At 33.0% G+C, this 6,000-nt stretch overlaps 1 protein-coding gene across 4 annotated transcripts in view; it reads left to right on the top strand.

Moving 5' to 3' along the window:
• The first annotated feature begins 5,142 nt into the window (after positions 1 to 5,142).
• Positions 5,143 to 6,000, top strand: part of eya (eya transcriptional coactivator and phosphatase 2) — a 43,960-nt gene continuing 43,102 nt past the window's right edge. For 2 of the 4 annotated variants that reach the window (XM_034327830.2, XM_034327828.2), the window contains exon 1: positions 5,143 to 5,745. The gene's annotated coding sequence lies outside the window, so the exon portion shown is untranslated. The remainder of the gene's footprint in view (positions 5,746 to 6,000) is intronic. The other 2 variants (XM_034327831.2, XM_034327829.2) reach the window with 1 other exon arrangement.

The following is a 6,000-nucleotide window of genomic DNA, read 5'->3' as shown; positions in this document are numbered from 1 at the left end:
TCTTCGTCGAACGACTCTTGGGAAACTCGACGACATCCATTTCGCGTAACACTCCCCCGCGAAGTATATTGAATTTGTATATACATACCCCTGGGCCATCGCGACACCACGATTACGTGGACGTTTTTTAAAGAACTGCGACTCAATCATTATTGACACATACAGCCGATGTTGAAATTATTTTACAATGATGTACGAATAGTTATGATTAACTAAAAACCACGCTTTATTCGGCAATTAATCTCTCTGATATAGAGAAATTTTATTATAAATTCTTACAATTTGTAAATTTTTTTAGTTTGCTCGTGTTTTGCAAGGAAGTTCAAATACAAATCTTATATACTTAAAACTATATTATACAATATATTAATTTTTAATTTTGAAAAACTCCTTTAGATGCACTTTTTGTTTATATTTACCCTTTAGTACTTACAATACTAATTTTTACATTTTTTTAAATAAAATCCTTTTAAATATACATAGGTATGCCAGGTTCAACATGCATTTATTGAAGCAAAAGAAAACATTAATATAATTTACTGAGACAATCTTTTAATCAACTCAATATTTACGATATCTCCTAGATTATTGTTTTTCTGATTATAGTCAAAATAAATGGATACCTTAATACTTAAGTTTCAAAACAATTTAGGACACCTACCAAAATTTTATGACTGAAGTCATTAAAACGTTTAAATAAAAGTAATCTTTTCTCGTCATCAATATTTAATATATTTCTTCTATCCAATCATCCAATTATCCAATCATTTTAAAATTCAATACACAGTTTTCTATGATACATTTCTCAAGCTTTCGATAACACAATAATTTAGCAAAATAAATAATTATTAGCAAAATAATTTAGCAAAATAAATAATTAAATAATTAGAGACGAAGAAAGAACAAAATTAAAATTTTGAACCCAATATTTAACAAATCGTAAGGTATTTATATACAATAATTTATTTAAAAACCTTAGTAACATTATTAACAATAATCGAAGCTATCTCATAGAACCTCATATACATGTCCTCCATATTTCTTAAATATCACCTCTACTAATTTTGATGTTCCAATAACTAGTACATTATTATTTTACAAAATACAGACAAAAATTTTGTGCCCCTTGACCATAGACGTCTTTCGAATATTAAATGTTTTTATTGCTTAGAACATTATATTTTCTTCAATTTAACTAATATTGAACACATGTATACCTGTAAATACATACAACAATGAAACTACATAATCTAAATAATTTATATTATATAATTAAAGATTTAAGATTATCAAGTATATAAATGTCCTAAGATTTTTTATATATTTAAATAATCGTATAAAACTAAATAATTATAAATGAAAAAAAAGAAGAATCATTTTTCAATGTTTGAAATTAGTTCTTTGAAAAATGTTGAAATTAATAAAAAATGTAGCTAGCATATGACAGAACCCATATAACCCATATGAGCTTCAAATTTTAATATTACATATATAAAAAAATAATCTTTTGTTATAAAATTTCAATGAGCAACCATTAGTTAGATTTTAATACGATAAATAAAAATAACAGCATCAGTTTAGAAGAAAGAGAACAGGTATCCAAACTATAACTGAAAATCTGTTTAGAACTTCCCTAAAGGATCTCCAAGTATTTTATTTGTCCAAAATTTGGAGGAAGATTCCTTGCATCCGCTGTACCGTAAAACTACGGTCAGATTAGGCGTACTTATCCGACCCTCCTGCACTTATCCGTCCTTATGTAAAAATACTAATCTTCTTTGTCGTTTGTCGACGGGTCCTCGATCGAAATCGCTTTTGTGTTTCAGTTATTTTCGCTTATCGGTTCTACAGGTACATAAACATGATCGAAATGTACGCTTGACGTTCTCTGCGGTAAATAAATACGAACCATGGCGACCAAGAGGAAACGAATTCGCATAATCACATTCGCTATCGTGTGCACTTTGATACGAAAAATATTACGTATCAGGGATGAGAGAGAGATAATAAAGCAACCGTGGCACATTCTCATCTGTCCCGCGTTCTAGCACATTCTTCTTCATCTCGCATTCTATTCCGTTCTTTGTTCAACCCTAATACGAGGATAATTATTTATTTTGTCGAATTATTACTCTATCGAAAGTGTAATTTATCATATAAAAGTGTATTTCCAATGAAAATTTGAAATATATTTAAATTAAAAATGGTAAATGTTCGGAAGTGTCACTCCTGTCAGAACCGAGCTGATTATTTTTTGTGTGGTTTCTTACAGTTAAAAAACATCATATTTAATATTATTATGGCAGCGCATCAACAAAAACAATATCAATAAATATTTTTTTAAAGATTTTTATTCGTAGATCTTTCGAACTTTTTTTCAAGATTTCTAAAAGAAATATTCTGTTCTTTCAAAATACAATAGACATACAAACTATTTTGACAATTCTTCATTATAAAATTGCTGAATAGCATCGAAGATGGCATGTACGCGTTCACTGTGCGCGGTGAAAACTCGACGGAATAGAAAATCGGCAATATAACCAGCCATGTGGTAATCACGTCGTCCGAATTTTGGGATATTACCACGGCAATTCCAGATGTAAACAAAAAACAAAACATCCCCCACGAGTTGAACAGTAACATATTAAATCCGTTTTGCTGACTGGGGGGCTGCCCCCCCCCCCCCAATAGCTACACTAACTAATACCGATAAATATGTTACTTTGTAAATTGTGTTTATTATTTCCTTATATTAGATAATGGGTATATTTAGGGGGGCTCTGGAGGGCTCAGCCCCCCAGTCAGCAAAACGAATTAAATATGTTACTGTTCAACTCGTGAGGGATGAAAAAAAAATCTTTAAAAAAATATTTATTGACATTGTTTTTGTTGATGCGCTGCCATAATAATATTAAATATGATGTTTTTTAACTATAAGAAACCACACAAAGAAAAATCAGCTCGATTCTGACAGGAGTGACACTTTCGAACATTTACCAATACGATAAACATATCATTAAGGCAAAAATTAAACGAAGCAAAAATTTTATGTTTGTTCTTATAAAGATAATTATTTATTTTACGAAATTATTGCACTATTGAAAGCATAATACATTATAGAAAACTGTACATACACTGAATTTTTAATAATATTTAATAATAGTTGAATAACTAAAAAATGTATTTGAAAATAATATTTGTACCAAATATTGTAAAAGGATATGACGAATGTATCTACTATACATTGAAAATCTTCCGCTTATTTTGAGAAGGTTATTTGCACTTAAAAACCCATAAGTATGTTGCTAAATTCAAAATAACTAAAAATATATTTGTATCAGATATTATATCAGAGGATGAGAAAATTACTGTTTATTGAAAATTCTTCATTTATTTCATAAAGGTTATTTACACATAAAAATACCGTAAATATCATTCTAAACTAAAAGTTAAATTAAAGCAAATTCAAATGCAAATTAGAAAAATAAAATATTAATATTATAACTTGAAATGCTTTAATATTTTGAAAAATTTCATGGTAACATTATCCAAAGGAAATTTGAGAATCCCATTTAGTCGGTATAAAATTCAGAACGAGTATAAGTGCAGGTGGTGCGAAATTAGGTTGCTACCCCTGTCTCTTCTTAGCCTGATTATCATAGTCAAAAATAATATTATCTCTCGCGGGGATACTTTCATTACTTGTAATTTTACACTTCGCAAAAATATTTTCAGTTCGTCAAAATAATAAAAAGAAAAAAGTTATGATTAAAATGATTTAAATGATTCATTTAAAAAAAATGCCTGATAAGTTACCGTCAAACGTTAAGGTTAATCTTTTGTTTTGAAAAAACTTATATTTTAACGCGCAATGACAGATGGGACAAGCATCTCGCGCCACTTTTATCACGATATAATCGATAAAGAGAGAAAAAAGAAAGTAGGCACATTCTCGTTCCAAGAAGCGAGCAAGTATGACGTAGGGTTGGCTGGACCTCCCGTCAAGAATTCTCTATCTCCGATTATAAAACAAAGGGGGAAAAAACACACACGTAGCACGCAGGATCGCGATGCAAAACAACAACGTGGACGATCGTTGTCGCTTCACATCGTCCGGCACGTTTATTCGAGAAACCTGTCCCGTACGAAAAAGAGACGTTAAATGTGAGAATTATCGTGAACACCGGCAGACAATATGAACGAATCTAAAGAAGTCACCACCAGTTGCCAACAATATGATAAAAATTCGTATATTAACTCCTATGTATCCTTTGGACCAAATGGAAATTAAATATTTAATAATTCTTTTCACAAAACCTTCTATTTATGAGAAATCTGCTATCTTTTGTTAAAGATACTCGATGAATATATTCATCGGCGTGATTTCATTGGCGTAATTGAATTGAAATTTATTGAAAATTTAACTCATGTGTCAGATTTCCCGAAGTTATATTTACCTAAATTGCACGTGTCATTATCAAGATGTTCTATAAAGTAGAAGGTACCTTATAAAATAAACCATTCATTTATTTATTTATATACAAAATTTTGTTGTAGTCATCAATTTTTTGTTCGGTATACCATTATAGAGTTAAGTTTTATATGCCTTTCCTTTGAATGACGAGTTAATTTGTCTTCGGTTAACAGGTTAAACGAGCAGCCCCTTCGGTCACGCTAATTCCATATATAACTCCGTTCCTTTCCGGTTATCAAGATTCTAAGTTTCTTTATAGTTATTATTCAAAGATGAAATCCAACGTAAATAAGAAGAAAAAAGTTGTTCCTTTCCGGGCTCTCAGTCGAGTGCGATTCATAAAAACGAACGATGACAGGAGGTGACAATTATTCGAACGAGGGGGTAACTTGGCTGTATTTCTCTTCTCTGTTCACTTTTGGATTCGTCCTTTGTTGTATTTTCTCTTTGTCTGACAATCGAGTGGCCGAGCGAGCTGCCATTAGCCCCCTCTCATTCTAATTAACGAGCGACCTGTGCGCGTCCGATGGATGAAACGGGACAGTGAACAAGACTACCATAGGTAGAACGAAGAGAAACGAAAGGGACAGAGAGGGGGTACGAACGAGGGAGTAAGACGGGAAACGAGTCGGCCAACCACGTGACCAACGGACAGGGGGTGGCAGGCGACATTTCGCATGCTCAGAACTCTACAGGCTGCAGCATATCGCACACCGAGCGATACCCTTCGCAGGGAAACAATAGTACTAGCTGCGTTCGCGACAGAGAGAATTCGTCAAAAGAATCTCGAACGGGAAGTGCATAACCTAAAAAAGATCAACTAACCACTGTTCGCTTCGGTTCGACGAATCAGAACGTACCTTTGCAAGCCGGCTTCCATGGTTTCACCCTTCGCGCGGATACAGCTACGGGAGATGTATTCTCGCGAGATCATTCGACGAGCTTTTCCGATTTATCCGTTTCGTTTCTAGTTTCTTCTGGCTAGCAACAATCGAATCGACTACCGTTTCTGTACACATCGTCGAGAACGATCGGTGTTGGTGTGTCCGTCGGTCGTCATGATGTTCTCGTGGTCGTGGAAAGTGCGAGAAAAGTGAGAGGTAGTGTGCTTAAACCCTGGCAAGTGCGCGGATACACGCATTCACTTATACACAAAGCGAGAAGGGATGACGATGCTGCTATCAGGAGGGAACCAACTACAGCTTCCTTGATCCACGAATATTCCTCTACGAAATACCCTCGCTTGGTCCAGCATAAACACCGGATACAAGGTTTGAACAAATAACAATTGAAAATCATTGCGCGCGATAGTCTTTACAGGTATTTAGTTGCTACGTTCTCAACTATAATATTATAACATGTTTTTAAGAAATGTTCTTTTTCAAAAACCCATAAAAAGAATTCATTTTTTTTATCTAACACAAACTTTCTTTCTTTGTACATTTCATATAAGACTGATGCTAAGTTATTATCCCTCACACGGCGGACCATGGAGAGAGCCCCAATTTTAATTTAATTTTTTATCT

Source organism: Osmia lignaria, chromosome 2 (assembly GCF_051020975.1).
Source record: "Osmia lignaria lignaria isolate PbOS001 chromosome 2, iyOsmLign1, whole genome shotgun sequence".
NCBI classification, from domain to species: domain Eukaryota; kingdom Metazoa; phylum Arthropoda; class Insecta; order Hymenoptera; family Megachilidae; genus Osmia; species Osmia lignaria.
Note: the sequence above shows the minus strand (reverse complement) of the source record. Positions and strands in the feature narration are given on the sequence as shown.